This window comes from Ailuropoda melanoleuca, chromosome 4, assembly GCF_002007445.2.
Source record: "Ailuropoda melanoleuca isolate Jingjing chromosome 4, ASM200744v2, whole genome shotgun sequence".
Classification (NCBI taxonomy): domain Eukaryota; kingdom Metazoa; phylum Chordata; class Mammalia; order Carnivora; family Ursidae; genus Ailuropoda; species Ailuropoda melanoleuca.
The window spans coordinates 52,723,935-52,744,245 of NC_048221.1; the positions used below are offsets into that span (position 1 = coordinate 52,723,935).

General features: G+C 37.7%; 1 protein-coding gene across 3 annotated transcripts in view; it reads right to left on the reverse strand.

The window, feature by feature from the left end:
- TMCC1 (transmembrane and coiled-coil domain family 1) overlaps positions 1–20,311 on the reverse strand; it is a 239,531-nt gene that overhangs the window by 176,945 nt on the left and 42,275 nt on the right. For all 3 annotated transcript variants that reach the window (XM_034658806.1, XM_034658807.1, XM_034658808.1), the window contains one exon: positions 1,255–1,310. The gene's annotated coding sequence lies outside the window, so the exon portion shown is untranslated. The remainder of the gene's footprint in view (positions 1–1,254; positions 1,311–20,311) is intronic.

The following is a 20,311-nucleotide window of genomic DNA, read 5'->3' on the forward strand; positions in this document are numbered from 1 at the left end:
CAGTACATTTGAATTGTCAGTAACTTCATTTGAGATTTCACTAGCAATTCTACATTATTTTTATTTTCAAATAACTGGAAATGATGATTGATTACAAACAAAAAAAAAAATGCCAGCATTCCCAGGGAAACCTAGAAATAGGGTGTCAAGCCAAAGCTTACACAGGCCATCTGTAGAGCGGCAAAGGTTATATACTAGAACAGTAGTGAATTCTGGGATTTGTAAAGGCAAGACATTCCTTAATCATACTAACTAGCAGAGGCTTACTTAGCATGCAACCCTAAAGAAACCTAAATTGAGCTTTAAATATCAAGTTGTAAGATAAGAATTTTGAAAAACAAACAACCTGTTGTATTGCCTCGACAACGTACTAGTACTTACACTTGTAGCTATCATCTGCATTACTGCTGTGATATCAATACAAACAAGAAATATGGTCAAAATTTTGAAGCTTGCTAAAATTTCCAACAGAAAACCTTTAAGGTTACCTTTCAATATATACCAAATATTAAGGAAGATGAAATACTGTGCCCAAAATACCAAAGACAGTGATGATGTAATAACTATAAAATTGCTGAGAGTAAGAATGCAAGCACTAAATGAATTCAGTAACGTCAAAGTTTTTTAGGACTCCCCTATTTTCTTCTTTAAGACAGCAAATTCAAATGAATAAACAGTTGCTCAGTTTATAAAACTCTCCAAATAATATACTGAGATACCTGGTTTAACACAACAAGTTCAACCACAAAGTGTGCTTTCATAAGAAAGAAATGTTGGCTTCTCTTTTATTCACTCAGCTTCTCTGAAAAGCAAAGTTCTTATAAGTAAACTAGAAAACGTAGGCAAAGAGAAAAGGGAGCAAAAGGATATGGGGGGAAAAGGGGAATCGGGGACAAGGGGAAGGAATACAAAGTAGGGAAAAGAAAAGGAAAAGGTAGCTACTTAGAGAGCAGGCGTTTCAGAGAACTTTGTTAAATTCTCAGAATTTTTAACAATTTTTCTACAACACTTTCACCAAAGACATATTACACCATTACTTCACATTCAAGAAACAAGTTACTCTGAATTAATTTCAGAGATAAGTTTAAAAGTTGCTTTAAAAATCTGGCAAATGTTTAGGAGGGTGCTCTGGAAAACCACTGAAATTATATACAAATTATCTTTTTTTTTTTTTTTTTTGATACGGTGACCAAAGCTTTTTGGTTTGGCTATGAACCAAGTTATTTCACTGACCATAAAGAGTTGTATACTTGCCTTTATCACTCTTCCTCAAGCACTTCTAAGGTGTACAGGAATCCTTTTAGGACAAGCTGAAAAGCAAACATTAAAAATTACAAATTGAAAAACTCAGAGGGGAGAAGTTAACTATTTACATAGAAAAAACTGAGTTTATGTATAACAAAGGTTAACATTTGTCTCTCACTGGTAGGAGTAGGGTAATTTTTTCTAGTATTTTTCAGTATTTTCTAATTTTTCAAAAATATAGTCAAGAAAAAGTATAATCAACAAAGAAGATATTTTAGAAAAAAGAGTGTTAACTTGTTAGTACTTAAGGAAGTGCACATGTCATTAAGTAGCAATGAATATTTTTACACTATGATACTGAATTAGGAATGGCTATTAAGTCTAATCTTAAAGTAACACGAAATCCAAAACAAGTACATAAACATCACAATTTTATAAGCAAATATTTTTCCAAGTAGCTTGCAATTCTGTATCTGCAATTTTGCACTCAAAACTAACTCTAAAAACTGCATCTACCATGAACAATTGAGAATCAGGAGGCACAAAATTTTTTGTGGAAAATGATCTTCTGACAGCCATTACCAGACAGGTAATTTAATTAGACAAGTATTTGGGGGGCATCTGTTATGTGCTCAACATTATACAGAATGAAATCCCTCAAGGAACTCACAATTTGGGACAGAAAGTAAGATTTACATACTTGAACCTTAAGGAAAATAATACAAAAGAATATCATTAAAGCTAAAATGTGTGACGAAAACTGCAATTACCATTAGAAGATCAGTTAAGATTAGATTTGCTCGAGAAAGCTTCATGAAAGAGAAAGAGGCTTTAACTGAACTTTCAAGGATGAGAAGAATAAATAAGCAAGAAGATATGGACCAAGACTCCCAGCTAGAAGACCAATAAACACGGTATGTTTGGGAGCCAGTAAAGAGGCTAGATGGGGGGCACCTGGGTGGCTCAGCTGGTTAAGCGTCTGCCTTTGGCTCAGGTCATGATCCTAGGGTCCTGGGATCAAGTCCCACACTGGGTTCCCTGCTTCTCCGGGAGCCTGGCTCTTCCCTCTCCCCCTATTGGGTGCACACACGCACGTGCACTCTCTCTCCCCCCTCTCTAATTAATAAATAATGTATCTTTAAAAAAAAAGAGGCTAGATGACTGTATTGGTGGAGAGACATTTCCTGAGGCAGCTGAAGAATGGCGTGGCTGGTGGGTAAATGTGAGATAGGGCTTCTTATCACATAATCTTTTGTACCTTTTGAATTCTGTGCCTTATGACTATTATTATGTATTGAAAAAATAAACATTTTTTTTAAAAGGAAGAAAAGACATGTTTCAATCTCTAGGATAAACATCTGAAAAGTAGTAAAATAGTACTTAACTACTACGTTAAATAGAAAAAAATATATAGAATTAAAATGCCCAAATGAATGCAAAAAAGAGGGAAAGAAAGATCACAGAACAAGTAGAACATATAAAAAGCAAAATGTAAGAGGTCAAATGTAAACCCAAATATTCCAGTAATTACACTGACGTAATCAGATCAAAAGACAAAAATAATTACACTAATAAAGAACAAAATTCAACCATTATGGTGTTCACAAGAATGACACCTAAAATACAAAGACAGAAAACAGTTAAAAATGAAAAGGATGGAAAGGTCATACAGAAAAAGAAAGCCTCTCTAGCCATATTAATAGTACTCAAAGTAGACTCTAATGCGAAAAGCATTTATAGGTGTATAATTCTTAGAATTCAATGTATAACTCATCAATAAGATAAAACAAATTGAAATTTGTATGCATGTAATAACACAGCCTTCAAATATATAAAGTGAAAGTTGGCAGAACTACAAGTAGTAAAAAATATCCATATAATTATAATGGGGAAACTTTTAACACCAATAGCTGACAGAACCAATGATACAGAAAGAGAGAAGAAAAAGATAAAAGTAGAGATTTGAATAGCATGATTAACAAGACCTACACTACCCAATAACTGCATAAAAAGTACTCTATCAAGCACTGAGCGATCATTTACCAAAACTGATCAGACGCTGAGCCTTAAGTAAGTCTCACAAGTTATTCTCTGACCACAATGTGGATACCTAACTTTCAGAGAAAGGAAAGAACCACACTCCCCACCCCAACCCCCACTTTCTCCCGATCCAACCTTTAGGCAATAAAGCAGGGATAGGAGGTTGGGCAAAATGGGTGAGGGGGAGAGGGAAATACAAGTTTCCAGTTATGAAATAAGGCATGGAAATAAAAGGCACCGGTAAGGATACAATCAATGACATTGCAATAGCGATGTAATGGGACAGATAGTAGTTACACTTGTGAACATAGCATAATACATAAACTTGTCAAATCACTAAACTGTACATCTGAAACTAATGTAACACTGTATGTCAACTATACTAAAAAAAAATACATACTTACATACATACACTTTAAAAATACAGCAGGGATGGAGCCACGTAAAGAGGCTGGACAAGCACCTAAAATCCTGGAGGGAAAGCTTTCGGACTAAAGGAAATATTGTTCCAAGAGCATGGAAGAATTCCACCGCGGTTAGGAGGATTTAAACCATGAATTTTGATAAACTGCTTAAGACTGAATGTGGGCTAACATGAGAGTGTAAAAACCGTGGGGAATGCAATGATAAGAGAGTTCCCACTCTTATGCTTTTTCTCCAGGAACCTCAAAAGAATCTCTAATGCAGGGGAGATCTAAAACAATGCAGAAAAATTTCCTCATCCTTGCCCTCACTCACCCCTATGGAGCTTGAAGAGTAGAACAGGCAATGCCAATCAGCCCAGAGCTATCTCCCTCTGGAACAAAAGGCTTACTCCAGGGGCGCCTGGGTGGCTCAGTCGTTAAGTGACTGCCTTTGGCTCAGGGCATGATCCCGGTGTCCTGGGATTGAGCCCCGCATCAGGCTCCTCCACAGGAAGCCTGCTTCTTCCTCTCTCACTCCCCCTACTTGTGTTCCCTCTCTCGCCGGCTGTCTCTCTGTCAAATGAATAAATAAAATCTTTAATTTAAAAAAAAAAGGCTTACTCCACAAAGAAAAATTCATCAAGGCCTATACCCTGAGAACACTGGCAGAATCACACAATAGCTGGAGGAAAAGAGAGAGACCAAGGAAACTTGCACTCAATCTTCACTCTCTCTCTAAATTAACAATGACCTTAATGCAGGGGTGAGAGAGCTCTAAAAACCTTGGCCGGGGCACCTGGGTGGCTCAGTTGGTTAAGCATCCGACTCTCGGTTTCAGCTTAGGCCATGATCTTGCTGGTCGTGAGATCGAGCCCTGAGTTGGGTCCCATGCCCAGTGTGGCATCTGTTTCAGATTCTCTCTCTCTCTCTCTCTCTCCCTCCTCCTCTCCCCTCCTGTGCTTCTCTCTCTCAGTAAAATAAATGAGTTTTTTTAAAAATCTTTAAAAATAAAAAAAACCCTGAGGCTATGTGGGTGGCTCAGGTCATGATCTCAGGGTCCTGGGATCAAGCCCCACATAGGGCTCCCTGCTCAACATGGAGTCTGTTTCTCCCTCCCCCTCTGCTCCTCCCCCCTGCTCGTGTTCTTTCTCTCTCTCTCAAATAAATTTTAAAAATCTTTAAAAATTAAAAAAAAAAAAAAACCCTTGGCTAAAATAAGGGCTTAAAAAATTAACCTAGATACTGCAGTTGGATAAAAAGAAAGAGTCAAGAAGCTCTACCCAAGGAAGTGGCATGTAAAGTTTAGTGAAGGCCAAACCTCCAAGACCCAGGTTCTAGTACCTGCCTAAATCTGAGGCTTAATAGATCATCACAGAACTCCCCTTACCCTCCATTACCACACTAACAAGCTCTAACAATAACAGTGGAATATAGCTGCAAGAGACAGACTCTGAGAAACAGTACAAAGGTAAAATCCAAAGCCAAGCAAGGAGATAAAAGTCATTCAGAGACAAGGGACACTAGGGAAATGTGAAGTCTCTGGGCTCCAATGGCAAAAGCAAATACCAACTCTCGTAACCACAGCAATAATAAACTTCAAGCACAGTTCAACCCGTAACAAATCAACACAAATTCCACTTTAAAAGACTAGCAGAAGGAAATCTGCAGTGTTCTCTAAGCATGTAAAATATTTACTTCAGTATTTCCTGTCCTATACAACATACCCAGCAGTCAAAAAAAAATTATGAAGTATGCCAAAAACACAGCTTGAAGAAACAAAGCAATCATGAGAACTAGACTCAGATATGACACAGATGGTGGAACTATCAGGTAATTTAAAACATGCTTAATATGTTAAAGACTGGGGGTGCCTGGGTGGCTCAGTCGTTAAGCGGCTGCCTTTGGCTCAGGGCATGATCCCAGGGTCCTGGGATCGAGCCCCACATCCGGCTCCCTGCTCTGCTGGGAGCCTGCTTCTTCCTCTCCCACTCCCCCTACTTGTGTTCCCTTTCTCACTTGCTGTCTCTCTCTCTGTCAAATAAATAAATAAAATCTTTTTAAAAAATAAATAAATTAGGGGCGCCTGGGTGGCACAGCGGTTAAGCGTCTGCCTTCGGCTCAGGGCATGATCCCGGCGTTACGGGATCAAGCCCCACATCAGGCTCCTCTGCTATGAGCTTGCTTCTTCCTCTCCCACTCCCCCTGCTTGTGTTCCCTCTCTCGCTGGCTGTCTCTATCTCTGTCAAATAAATAAATAAAATCTTTTAAATAAATAAATAAATAAATAAATTTAAAAATTTTAAAAATATGTTAAAGACTATAATGGAAAAGGTAGACAACATGCAAGATCAGATAGGTAAACTCACAGAGACATGGAAATCATAAGAATCAAATGGAAAGTCTAGGAATAGAAACGGATTATTAGTAGACTTCAAACAGCAGAAAAAAGAATCAATGAACTTGAAAAGAAGCTAATAGAAGCACCCGAACTGAAACATAAAGAAAAAATATAGTAGGAAAATAAAACAGGAGAGAACATATGAGAAATGTGGGAAATTATCAAACAATATACACATACTTAGAATGCCAGGAGAAAGAAAGAATGGAGAAAAAAATATTAGAATGCTCAAGAACGTAACAAAATCGGTGACAAGACACCTAATTATAGGCTTAAGAAACTCCAAAAAACAAGATAAATATATCCTTCCCCCAAAAATACACACACCAGGGCATATCCTATTTAAATTGCTGAAAAGCAAAGAGAAAATCCTGAAGGTAGCCAGAGAAGGAAAAACATATTACAGGCAGAGGAATAAAAATAAGGATTACAATAAACTTTCAGTCAGAAGTTTTGCAATAAAGAAGACAATGGAGTGGCAACTTGAAAATGTTGAAAGAAAAAAACTACCAAGTGAAAATATCCTTCATAAGTGAAGAAGAAATAAAGACTCTCCCAGATAAACAAAAACAAAGAATTCATTGCCAGCAGATCCACCCTATAAGAAATATTAAAGGAAGTTCTTTGGGCTGAAGTAATATGATAAAGGTGAGAAGCTTGGATCTATATGAAAAAAGGAAAAAATGAAGGTAAAATAAAATCTCTTCTTTTTCATATTTTTAATTGCTCTAAAATACAATTGTTTAAAGTAGTGAACAACGTACTGGGTATTTATAGCATATGTAGCAAAATTTGTAACAACAGTGACAGTGAAAGGAAGATTTAGGAACATATACTATTAAGATATATGCACTACACATGAAGTGGTATCATTTGAAGGTATACTCAGGTTATTTTTAAATGAATACTGTAAACCCAAAGGCAACCACTAAAAGCCATTTTTTTAAGATTTATTTATTTGAGTGAGAGAGAGACAGAGTGCGAGCAGGGGGAGGGGCAGAGGGAGAGGGAGAGAATCCTCAAGCAGACTCCCCACTGAGAATGGAGCCCAACATGGGGCTGGATCCCATGACCCTGAGATCATGACCTGAGTCAAAATCAAGAGTTGGATGCTTAACTGACTGAGCCACCCAGGCATCCCTAAAACACATTTTAAATAAGTAAAAATAAGTCAATAGGGAGGATATAAGAATACTAATAAAAAGCTCAATTCACACTACAGAAGGCAAAAGAAAAGAGAAAGAAATGCAACAAATAGGGGCGCCTGGGTGGCTCAGTCAGTTAAGTGTCTGCCTTTGCATCAGGTCATGAACCCAGAGTCCTGGGATCAAGCCCCGCATGGGGCTCCCTGCTCAGAGGGGAGTCTGTTCCTCCCCCCGCCCCTCCCCCAACTCATGCTCTTTCTCTCAAATAAATAAATAAGATATTTTAAAAAAAATAAAAAAGAAATGCAACAAATAGAAAACAGCTCACAAGGTGGTAAGTTTAATCTAACTATATTAATAATTACTTTAAATGTGAATGTTCTAAAAATACCAGTTAAAAAACAAATTATCGACTGGATGAAAAAGCATGATCAAGTTAAATGCTATCTACAAAAAGCCCACTAAATATGAAGATTTAGATAGGAAAAGATAAAGCAATAGAGAAAGATACCATATACTCATCAAAAGAAGGTTAGTAGAGCCAAATCAATTTCAAAGTAGACTTCAGAATCAGAAAGACTGTCAAGGATAAAAGGGTCACTACAAAATGATAAAGGGGTCAATTCTCCAAAAAGATGTAATAATCATAAATACATATGCACCTAAAATAAGAGCTTTAAAATACATAAGGCAAAAACTAATGGATCTAACAGGAGAAAATGACAAATCCACACTTACAGTTAAAGATTTTCAACTCAATAACTGTTAAAACAAGTATGCAAAAATCAAGAAGGAGACCTCAATAGTACTACCACCTCACTTAAGTGACATTTACACTTCACACAGTAACTGCTGAATATACATTCTTTTCAAGTATATGTGGAACATTCAAAAAGATATACTATATTCTGGGCCATAAAACAAATTTTTTAAAAATCTTTTTTTTTTTTTTAAGATTTTATCTGAGAGTGAGCGAGAGAGAACATGAGCGGGAGGAGGGGCAAAGGGAGAAGGAAGACCCCAAGCCTAAGGCAGATGCTTAGCTGACTGAGCCACCCAGGTGCCCCCAATCGTTTTTTTTAAATGATACAAAGTACATTCTCAGGCCACAATGAAATCATATTAAAATCAATAGCAAAAGATCTGGGAAAATTCCCTCAAATACCTGGATATGAAACAATATACCTCTAGATAACCCATGGGTAAAAGAAGTCTAGAAAAAAAATTTTTTTTTTAGAGAGCGAGTGTGCAAGGGAACATGCTGAGGAGGGGCAGAAGTAGAGGGAGAGAGAGAATCTTAAGCAGTCTCCACACCTGACATGGAGCCCAACGTGGGGTTCAATCTTATGACCCTGAGATTATGACCTGAGCTGAAACCAAGAGTCAGAGGCTTAACCAACTGAGCCACCCAGGCACCCCAGAAAAAAATTTAAAAGTATTTAAAGTAAGTGAAAATGAAACATCAAAATGTGTGGGATGTAGCTAAAACATGCTCAGAGAAAAATTTACAGTTTTAAATGCATATATTAGAAAACACCTAAAATCAATAACCTAAGTGTCTACCTCAAAAAACTTTGAAGAGCAAATTAAATCAAAATCAAACAGAAGGAAAAAAAATAATAAAAATGAGAGCAGAAATAGGGGCACCTGGCTGGCTCAGTCAGTGGAGCATGCAACTCTTGATCTCAGTGTTATGAGTTCAAGACCCATGCCTGGTGTAGAGATTAAAAATAAAATCTTAAAAAAAACTAGAGCAGAAATCAATGAAACTGAGAACAGAAACACAATGGAGAAAAAAACAATGAAAGCAAAAGCTGGTTCTTTGAAAAGATCAATAAAATTGATGAACTTCTACTTCTGGCCAGGCTAACCAAGAAATAGGGAAGACAAATTACAACAGGAATGAAAGAAAGAAGACATTAACAATGACACAACAGCTATTGAAAGGATAATAAATACAACAAACCCTTCTATGATCATAAGTTTGACAGCTTAGATGAAATGAACCAATTCCTTCAAAGTTGACACAAACTACAAAAACTATACAAGGAGAAATACATACCTGAATAACTGTGTCTGAACAAAGTGAATTTGTAGTGGTAACTCCTCAAAAAAGGGAAACTCCAGATCCAGATGGTTTTACTGGTTAATTCTACCAACTATTTCAGGAAGAAATAATAATTCTACACAATCTCTTGCAGAAAAGAGGAGGGAACATTTCATTTCATGAGGCCAACATTACTCTAACACTAAAACAAGACAAAGACATTACCAAAAAACTACAGATCAATACAATACTCTAAGTGAACATATACGCAAGAACCTCTAACAAAACATTAGCCCCAGCGATCCAAAGTTGACCAAACACTAAAAAAATAAAAAGCAATGAATATAATTCACACTATCAGACTAAGTAAGAAAACCACATGGTCATAACAATAGATGGAGTAAAAGCACTCAGCTAAAATTCAAACATCTATTTATGACACTCTAAACAAACTAAAAAGATGAGGGAAACCCCTTAGCCTAATACAGGGCATCTATGAAAAACCTACAAAAATCTAGAAAAACAATGTAGGTTTAAATAACATTGCCATGAATTTAGGAGTGAATGAAGGTACAGGAATAGACATGCAGAATGTGGACTACTTGTCATTTAGCATCCACACAGAGTTTATATTAGTTATGTCTATACATAAAGAAAATAGCAAAAATGTTCGGAACTACAAATCCTATCATAACGCAGATGGAGGAATAAATTCAGACAATATCCAACATTAGGGTTTTGTTTTTTTTTTAACTTCATTTTCAGGAACCTACAAATCAAATCCAAGGTTTGCATTGGTAGTTTTTACCTTGTTTTCCTGCCACTCCTCTCTTCTTTTACCATTCCTGAAAGGTATCCACAAGAACGGCCGTGGTTCATTCTGCCTCGGTTCTACTACTACTTGTAGTCTTATAATCACCTGCATGTTTTGATCTGCATCCCAAAATCTGGTCTAAGAAGGCAGCTGATGGGAGAACTGAATCCTTTAGCTTTCTGACTTAACTCAAGAACTAGTAAGAAAGCTCTTAACCCTCAAAATACTTCCTTCTTTGATGCTACCTCTGATCTAAAAATTAGGCCCCCCCTTTATTCTGAAGACAAATCCTGGTTTCTCCAGGAAAGAAAAATGGAGAGGGGAAGACGTGTATGAGGCTAGTTATTTAGCACATGAAGGGGGTACTTGTTTTAAAAGCAAACCTGTATTATGAATCACAGTGTATTAAGAATGTTCTAGAACTCCTTCTACATGGGTCAGGCCTTAAGTCCTGTGTCGTGCGTGTGTGCACGCGCACCTGTTAAAAATGTATGAATAATAAAGCATCGAAAATAGAAAAATCATTTTAAAAGATGAAAAAAGACTATCCTGATGAAAAAGTACAAATAATCTATAACATCTGTCTGTCTACAGATATTCTCACCAACTCCCAAAAAGATTACTCTTCACTCCCATGGGTAATTACTATCTTAAGATGAAGGTGAGGAAAAGAAAGATATCCAGCTTTCCCTAAGAAGCCTATAATCCCCAAATACTTTTTGAAATAAAGATGCATAAATAAATACTATAAAGTATACATCAGGTATCTGTTATCAAAAGTGAATAGTTAATACCAACCAGTAAAGAGAAGGATGTAAATCCCTGCCACTGAAGCTGAAAGAGGGAACATTTATCACCCAGTCAACACTCACTGATACAGGCTGAAGCACTTTCAGGGTTCCCAGAAAGAGTCCACAGAAATGTCCCAAAAGAGTCTAGGAATGCACAATGGCAAGAGTCCTGAAATATTAGGGAAAATACCCTGAAAACCCTAGAAAAACATCATGTGACATGTGAGGAAAATTGGGGGGGGCGGGAGTGTCTCCCAAATACTTTGGTGTGAGGGTAGCCAAAGGGGGGGAAAAAGTTTCTCTTCTGTATATTCATTTCAAACTAAGAAATTCTTTTAGAATTTAGAAATTCTCCTCCTGTGGCAATCCTTACTCTGTCCCCAAACATATTCACAAGAAACTTAAATATCATATACTCAAGCTGTTTTTCATTTACATCACATACAGCAACTAATGCTTTGAAGATGTCAGCAACCTCATACTTAAGTTTTACAAGGGACTTCCTTCTGAGAGCCCAACACAGAAAAGACTATCAAAATAAAATTCCTGACAACCTCAAACAGCAGAGGAATAAGGAACAGAATAATTGAATAATTGAAGACAACTCCTATTAAGATCATTAAAAATCAAGAAAAACCCAAATTGGGGTGCCTGGGTGGCTTGGTCTGTTAAGCATCTGCCTTCAGCTCGGGTCATGATCCCAGGGTCCTGGGATGCCAGGGTCCCTGCTCATCAGGTAGCCTGCTTCTCCCTCTCCCTCTGCCATTCTCCCTGCTTGTGCTCTCTCTCTTGCTCTCTCTCTCTCAAATAAATAAATAAAATCTTAAAAAAAAGAAAAAGCCAAAATAGATTGTACACACCTTCTAGTATAATACATTCATACAGTAAATCTTAAAGAAGTTCATCTTTTAAAAAAATCCTAATTTCAAATTTCTTACGTCATTAAGTATTCACAATTTGTCACTTGAAAGAAACAGTAAAATATACTCGTGATAATCATGTAACATGTTACATTTCAAAATGCCCTTGGTAATGTCAAATTTTGTTCACCTGCCCCAGAGCCAATCTTAAATCTCTCTAGAGGAAATGAAAAACACAAAGTTTATAAATAAAACTTAATCATGTTTTTCAGGTTTAAAAACGTCTCCAGTTTATGCTCTTTCTCCTTCACTGTAGGTAATTTGAGATGGTTTCAATGGTAACACATACTTTATGCTTTGCTACACTGAAAATTTATTCAACAGTTCTATTCTTGAAGTCATTATTTCTTCTCATGCTTCTATTTTATAAGGGCAACATTTTTTCAGCCACCTCCTAAGGGAATTTGTGATTTAGCAATATCTTTTCCGAACCTAGTCATTCACACTCAAAACAAAATTTTCTGTTGACCTCCTTGTTTTTTTATACATCACTACTGACCAAATGAATAGTTAGAACCAGGAGTCGAGAAAGACACAATCAAGTAAGTTCAGAAGACATCTACCAGAGGAGATAACATCCTCTTCTCAGGCATAAATATAGTTTTACCAAACTTCCTTGTATTTACTCCATAAAGATGGCCAAAGAAATAAGACCTTACTAATAGCATGGTGACTACGAAGAACAGGTAGGTACGGTGCCTTGGTTTAAGCTGTTCTGTCAATGAATAAACACGCAAACCTGAAAATATAAAATACTAAGAAACAGTGTCATATTAAAGTGAAAAATTGGATCAAAGCGAGAATGTCCAGGGAGTAGCTGGTAATAATTCAAGGATTCATTTCATAGATTGTATTTTATTTAAAGCCTTCTACTTACTGCCTGACTTTAAAAAGTTGTTATGTGCTCACAAAAAATGCTTAGAAATCTCTAGCACTTCCAATTCTAAGAAACTGTTTCTCCTAATGAAGAATACTTCAAAAAGAATACAGTGTTATATAGTAATTTTCCCAAAAGGGGTCATGTGTGTTTATGTTAGAAAACAAATTCTCCAGGGCTAATGGACATTCAAAGGGACATTTGTTTTTTTAAATCCTGGATAAGACTGTCTTATTAACAAAGAGACAATTTAGCACAGTGGTTAAGACCCTGGTCTTTGGAGTGAGCCAGTTACTTAAAGATACTTACTAATAGTGTATCTTTCAGTAAAGTCTTAGATGGCAAGTCTAAGTTTCCTCATTGATAAAAAGGCAATGAGACCTACTTCCTAGAGTCGTGAAAATTAAATATAATAATGCACAGAACATATTTTTCACAGTTTCTGGAACTAATAATTGCTCTCTAATGGTATGTAGTACTAATAGGAAGAATAAAAGAAAAATATTAAAACACAGAGCTCTCTCCCTTTCCTATAGATTACCCTCACTCCCTCCCCGGCATTTCTACCTGCCCTCAACCCAACCACAAGAAACCACACAAGTATATTAAAACACCTAAATATGATAACCAAGAAGTTACAAGCCAATTAAGAATTATAAGTTTTGGGGCGCCTGGGTGGCTCAGCTGGTTAAGCATCTGCCTTCGGCTCAGGTCATGATCCCAGAGTTCTGGGATCGAGCCCCCCATTGGGCTCTCTGTTCAGCGGGGAGTTTGCTTCTCCCTCTCCCTCTGCAGCTCCTCCTGCTTCTGTTCTCTCTATAAATAAAAAAATCTTAAAATTAAAAAAAAAAAGAATTATAAGTTTTTGGCCCACCACATACCAATTATATTTCCATAATTTTTATTCTATTTTACTTCTCACTAATACCTTAACCAGACAAAATTCAACTCAGGCAATTCAATTCTCTTTTTAATCTAAACCTAGTATTTATATATTCAGTGAACTATAAAAGTCAGTCTTTAAGAATGTTCAGGCACGGGCACCTGGGTAGCTCAGTCAGCTACACAGCTGCCTTCAGCTCAGGTCATGATCCTGGGGTCCTAACACTGAGCTCCGCATCAGGCTCCCTGCTCAGCAGGGAGTATGCTTCTCCCTCTCCCCCATCTATGCCCCCTCTCTCTCAAATAAATAAATAAAACATTTATTTAAAAAAAGGAAGAAGAAGAATGCTCAGGCAGGGGTGCCTGGGTGGTTTGATCCACTGAGCATCTGACTTTGGCTTGGGTCATGATCTTGGGGTCCTGGGATCAACCCCTACATGGGGCTCCACATTCAGCGACAAGTCTGCTTCTCCCTCTGCCCCTCCCCATCGTGCTCCCTCTCTCTCAAATGAATAGATAAATCTTAAAAAAAAAAAAAAATGAATGTTCAGGCAAACGGGAACAATATTTTCAATACAGAGTGTAGAACATTCCAAATGTTCAAAACATTCTTTTTTAAAAATATCATTATATGGGCATCTGGGTGGCTTTGTCAGTTAAGCATCTGCCTTCGGCTCAGGTCATGATCCCAGGGTCCTGGGATCTAGTCCCCCATCAGCTCCCTGCTCAGCCGGGAGTCTACTTCTCCCTCTGTCCCTCCTCCCACTCATTCTCTCTCTCTCTCTCTCTCTCTCAAATAAATAAAATCCTAAAAAATATATAATTATATGGCTTTCAAGAAGTACACCTGTCATGATAAGCACAGGGTGATGTATGTGTTTAATTACTATACTGTACACCTGAAACTAATATAACACCATATGTTAACTGGAATTAAAATAAAAATTTCAAAAATACATAAATAAAATATATCACTTTAGATTAAATAAGTATATAAAATATCAAAATGCTAGGCCAAGAATACAGGTATTTTTTTTAAGATTTTATTTATTTATTTGACAGAGAGAGAGAGACAGCGAGAGAGGAAACACAAGCAGGGAGAGTGGGAGAGGAAGAAGCAGGCTCCCAGCAGAGCAGCAAGCCCAATGCAGGGCTCAATCCCACAACTCCGAATCACGCCCTGAGCCCAAGGCAGACGCTTAATGACTGAACCACCCAGGCATCCCAAGAATACAGGTATTAACTGAAGTATAGCCTTTTTAATTCTATTAGCAACATCATCAAAAAGTACCATGTTCTTACCAAGTTTGCTAGGACTCATAAAATCCAGTAAAAGACAGCATAAAAACTAAAAAATCGAACATGAAAAGAACAATGGTAGTAAATAAGAACAAAATAATTGACAGCCCTCAAACAAATGATAAGCATTTGTGCTAAATAAGCATTGTATTTGAAAGCATGGAAAAAATGATCACATGTTCTACTAACTCCACCATTCTAATTCCATTACAGCTTGGAGGTATAACAGATATAAAATAGACTATACCTATTAAACATGTATACAATTTGACAAATTAACATTTACATCCATAAAACCATCACCATAATCAAGAAAACATTTCCAGGGGCGCCTGGGTGGCACAGCGGTTAAGCGCCTGCCTTCGGCTCAGGGCGTGATCCCGGCGTTCTGGGATCAAGCCCCACATCAGGCTCCACCGCTATGAGCCTGCTTCTTCCCCTCCCACTCCCCCTGCTTGTGTTCCCTCTCTCTCTGGCTGTCTCTATCTCTGTCAGATAAATAAATAAAATCTTTAAAAAAAAGAAAAAAAGAAAAAAAAAAGAAAACATTTCCATCAGCCCCAAAGGTTTGTTCTAATTGTCCTAGTACCATTTGTTGAAAAGAGTGAATATTCACAGAATTAAAATGACTACGCTTCCATTCTATTCAACTCTTTCCCCTAAAACAAGTCCCTGGCTTAGATTCCATGGTCCATCATTATCAACATTCCCTTATACACCCACTCAGGTTCCTAGATCATCATCTTCCCTCAAACAACTGGCAAAACCCCAATCTTAGATAATTTACCTCTGCCTATTTCATATTTGAACTCTTACAGGAGAAACTGACAAGAAAAAGTCATGCTTCCATGCTGAACAATGACACAGTAACTTCATGTCCACTAACCTCAAACAGGCATTTGATTCTGTAACTCTCTCGTATATTCATTCCCCCATTCTCACAGAGGACGATTTCACACTTAACACTCTCTTCAAATCTAACATCCCTTCTCCTATCCTTACTCCCCTAATGGCTACCTTCCGGTGTCATTTAAAAAATAAATATTTATTTGCACATACTATTACCACATCTATTTACCTACTGCTAGTAAGGATGAAGTCTGGTGTTCCTACCATGGTCAACTGCTCTACTTACATGCCTATTCAAACATATCAAATATAAGCAATTCTCTCTTCTCTCTAATCCATTTCTCCCTCTCTACTATTCCCCTCAGCATACAAACATGCTACAATTTTTCCCACTTTAAGAAAATATCCCTTGACCGTATATCCACCTTCCAGCAAAAGCCCCATTTCTCTGCAAACTACTCCCCTCCCAAGCCCCCAAAAAACAAATAGCTATTTGGATTATCTCATGGTGTTCAATTTTCTTTTCTATAAAATGAAGACACTGGACAAGAATTCATCTCTAAATATCTCTAAAATATTCTGTATACATCAGCATCTGAAACATCTTTAATGAAAAGGAAAATAAATTAGTTGTGCAGATGAGAAGCTATGAGAAAGATACTCACTAGCCTAAAGAGGAAGAAACCACGAAAAAGTCAACCAAACAACTCAAAGTGGAAATTTACCACAGGAAAGAATACAAATTATTATTAATCACAGGAAAGAGAAAGAAAACTGATCTCCTGAATTACAATCTAACAGTTCTTGAAAGTATCTTACTTCTTCCAAGGGAACCAAAAGTATTGACATGGATGAGAATGCCCACCAAAGCAAGTTAACCACTGGAACTTTTTCAGAATATCATTAGAGAAATGCAGTTATCCTACCTGTTCTAACAATTTTTTTTTCAAACCAAGGAATAAAAGTCCTAACATCTCATCAAACTTAGCACCAATTAGAATAGCGATGTATTTTCCTAAGAGTCAAAACTACATTTTTCTTAGGCACCCCAAAAAGGAACATCAAACTGGAGAAACTAAGAAAACCAAAGAAAATAAACTGCATGTACGATTCAAATCCTCTGGGTAAACAGAAATATTCAAACATCAAGTAAGTTTTTTCGATAGTTATTTATAACCGCCACCCAAAATGTTAGTCTTTCTTCTCAAACTGAAAAATTAACACCAAAACTAAATAAAAGTACATACAAAATTTTAGAAAACCATACATTTTAGAGTAAGAGAGAGTCTTAGCAATTACCAGCCTAAACACTTTCCCCACAAGCCCATACTTCTTAGAGCCCAAAGAACTTCAGTGACTTGTCTGAGGTCATACAGTTGATAGCACCTACTGCCACATCAAAACCCAAGTCTCAAGAGAGGATTCTGGGAAGATGGCAGAGTAGGAAGCACCAGGAATATCTACCCTCCTAGATAACAACTGTATGAGCACAATCTGTGTGATGTAACTATTTTGGAACCATGGAGTCTATTTAAGGCTTGCAAGTCCAGGGGAAGGCTCAGACCATAAACTGCACTTAATTTCAATCAATTTCAACTTTTAGCACAGTAGCAGCTGCCCAGCACCCACCTAGCCACATGGAGGGCACCTGTGCTAAGTTCTAAGAGCAGCCTGCACACAGTTTGTGGGAGATAGGGTGGGGGGAAAAACAAAACAAAACCCTGTTCTCCAAATATCAGGGAACTACGCACTGATCACTGATTGTTGTTTCTGATCACAGATGTGGCAAAGAAGCAGGTGCCCATCATTGCTGCACTTCCTCCAAGCCGTCACAAGGCCCCCCCTCTTCAGGAAGTGACTTCCCGGGCATTTAAAAGGCTGGTGTCATTTTCCCTCCTCTTTCATGTTTTTCTTTTTCCTCTACTGGGAGCCAGACACTAAGGACTAAGACATTCAAAAGCAACTGCAAAGACAGGGAAAATCAGACACTGACTGCACATTCTTAGGGAAAAGCACAGGCTCAGAAAAGACATGAGAAGACCTTAAATTTTTTTTTAAGATTTTATTTATTCATTCGACAGAGAGAGAGAGACAGCCAGCGAGAGAGGGAACACAAGCAAGGGGAGTGGGAGAGGAAGAAGCAAGCTCCCAGCAGAGGAGCCTGACGTGGGGCTTGATCCCATAACGCCAGGATCACGCCGAGCCAAAGGCAGACGCTTAACAACTGAGCCACCCAGGCGCCCCAAGAAGACCTTAAATTTACACCTCAGGATGACCCTTGGCATGGAGACAGCCTGCTGTGGTAAAGATAATAACAAAAAAAACAGCAACCCCTAAGGAAGTGGGAGAATTGGATTTTAAGAACTACCACACTATTTGATTCAAATGTCCAGTTTTCAACAAAAAATCACAAGGCATACCAAGAAACAGTAAAGTATGGCTTACTTAAAGGAAAAAAATAAACCAAAAGAAACTGTCCCTGAAAAAGACCTGAAGGTAGAGCTATTAGACAAAGATTGAAAAGTAACTATTCGGGGGGGGCGGGGGAGACTGGGTGGCTCAGTCAGTTAAGCAACCAACTCTTGATTCTGGCTCAGGTCATGACCTCAGAGTACTGATCTCATGTCAGGCTCCATCATCAACCGGGAGTCTGCTTGGGAATTCTCTCTCCCCCTCTCCCTTTACCCCTCTCCCTGCTTGTGCTCTAAAATGAAAAATGGTATCTTTTAAGGAAAAAAAAAAAAGGTAAAAACAGAACTACTCTGAGGCTCCTGGGTGGCTCAATCGGTTGAGTGTCTGCCTTTGGCTCAGGTCATGATCCCACGGTCCTGAACCCCACATAGGGCTCCCTGCTTGGCAGAAAGCCTGCATCTCCCTCTCTCTCTGCCTGCCACTCCCCATGCTTGTGCTCTGTCAAATAAATAAATAAAAATCTTTATTAAAAAAAGGGGTGCCTGGAGGGCTCAGTCAGTTAAGCTGCTGACTCTTATTTTGGCTCAAGTCATGATCTCCCAGCCCTGGGATCAAGCCCCACATCAGGCTCCATGCGCAGAGTCTGCTTGAGATTCTCTCTCCCTCTCCCACTGCCCCTCCCACTTGTGCTCGTCTCTAAAATAAATAAATAAATAAATAAATAAATAAATAAATAAATAAATAAATAAAATGAAACTTAAAAAAAGAAAATAGAGGGATGCCTGGGTGGCTCAATGGGTTAAGCAGCTGCCTTCTGCTCGGGTCACGATCCCAGAGTCCTGGGATGGAGTCCCACATCAGGCTCCTTGCTCAGCAGGGAACCTGCTTCTCCCTCTGCCTGCTGCTCCCCCTGCTTGTGCTCTGACAAATAAATCTTTAAAAAAAAAAAAAAAAAAAAACAAAAAAAAAGAACTACCCTACAATCCAGCAATCGCACTACTAGGTATCTACACAAAGGATACAAAAATACTGATTTAAAGCGATACAAGAACCGCGATGTTCATAGCAGCATTATGAACAATAGCCAAATTATGGAAAGAGCCCAAATGTCCAACTGAATGAATAAAGATGTGATGTACTATATACAATGGAATATTACTCAGCCATAAAAAAAGAATGAAATCTTGCTGTTTGCAATGACATGAGCAGAGCCTGAGAGTATTATGCTAGTGAAATAAGTCAGTCAGACAAAGATAAATACTATATGATTTCACTCATATGTGGAATTTAAGAAACAAAACAGATGAACATAGGGGGGAAAAGAAGAGAGAGAAGAGAGGCAAACCAGGAAAGACTCTTAACTAAAGAGAACAAACTGAGGGCTGCTCGAGGGGAGGGGAGTAGAGGGATGTGTTAAATGGATGATGGGTATTAAGGAAGGCACTTGTGAGGAGCACTGGGTGTTGTTAAGTAATGAATCACTAAATTCTACACCTGAAACTAATATTACACTGTATGTTAACAAACTGGAATTTAAATAAAAACTTAAAAGAAAAAAAAAGCTTTATCATAGGTATTTGTATATATAGGGGGAAAAAGATCGTATATAGAGAGTTTGGTACCAACCACACCTTCAGGCATCCACTGGGGGTCTTGGAACATATCCCCCAAGGATTTAAGAGGGGACACTACTATACAGTCATTATAAAGAAATCTCTTTACAACTTTCATGAAATGATCTCCAAGATATAGCACCAAGTTAAAGATGCCTTTTGTGTAAAAGGTGAGAAAAGAAAGGGAGAATATATATACAAATTTAGTTTGTGTATTAAATGTCTTTGAAAGGGTTTATAAAAACCTGGTAAGGTTTTTTAGGATTAGGGGGAGGTATTTTATCGTACACCCTTTGCACTTGTTAAATATAATTTTTCAGGATAATACTAAGATATTTTTTGCCTTTTTCACTTTCATCTTTTCATGAGGATAACATGACATAATGTGGTCATGCTCTTGGGGCTAACAGGATATAAGAATCTGTCTTCTATTAAGGCAGACATTAAAGCTGCTTAACCTACTGAGTCACCCAGGCATCCCCCCCCCTTTTTTAAGATTTATTTATCGGAGAGAGAGAGAGAGTAGTTTTGCAACATTTTGTAAATCTAAAATTATTTAAAAATTAAAGTTAAAA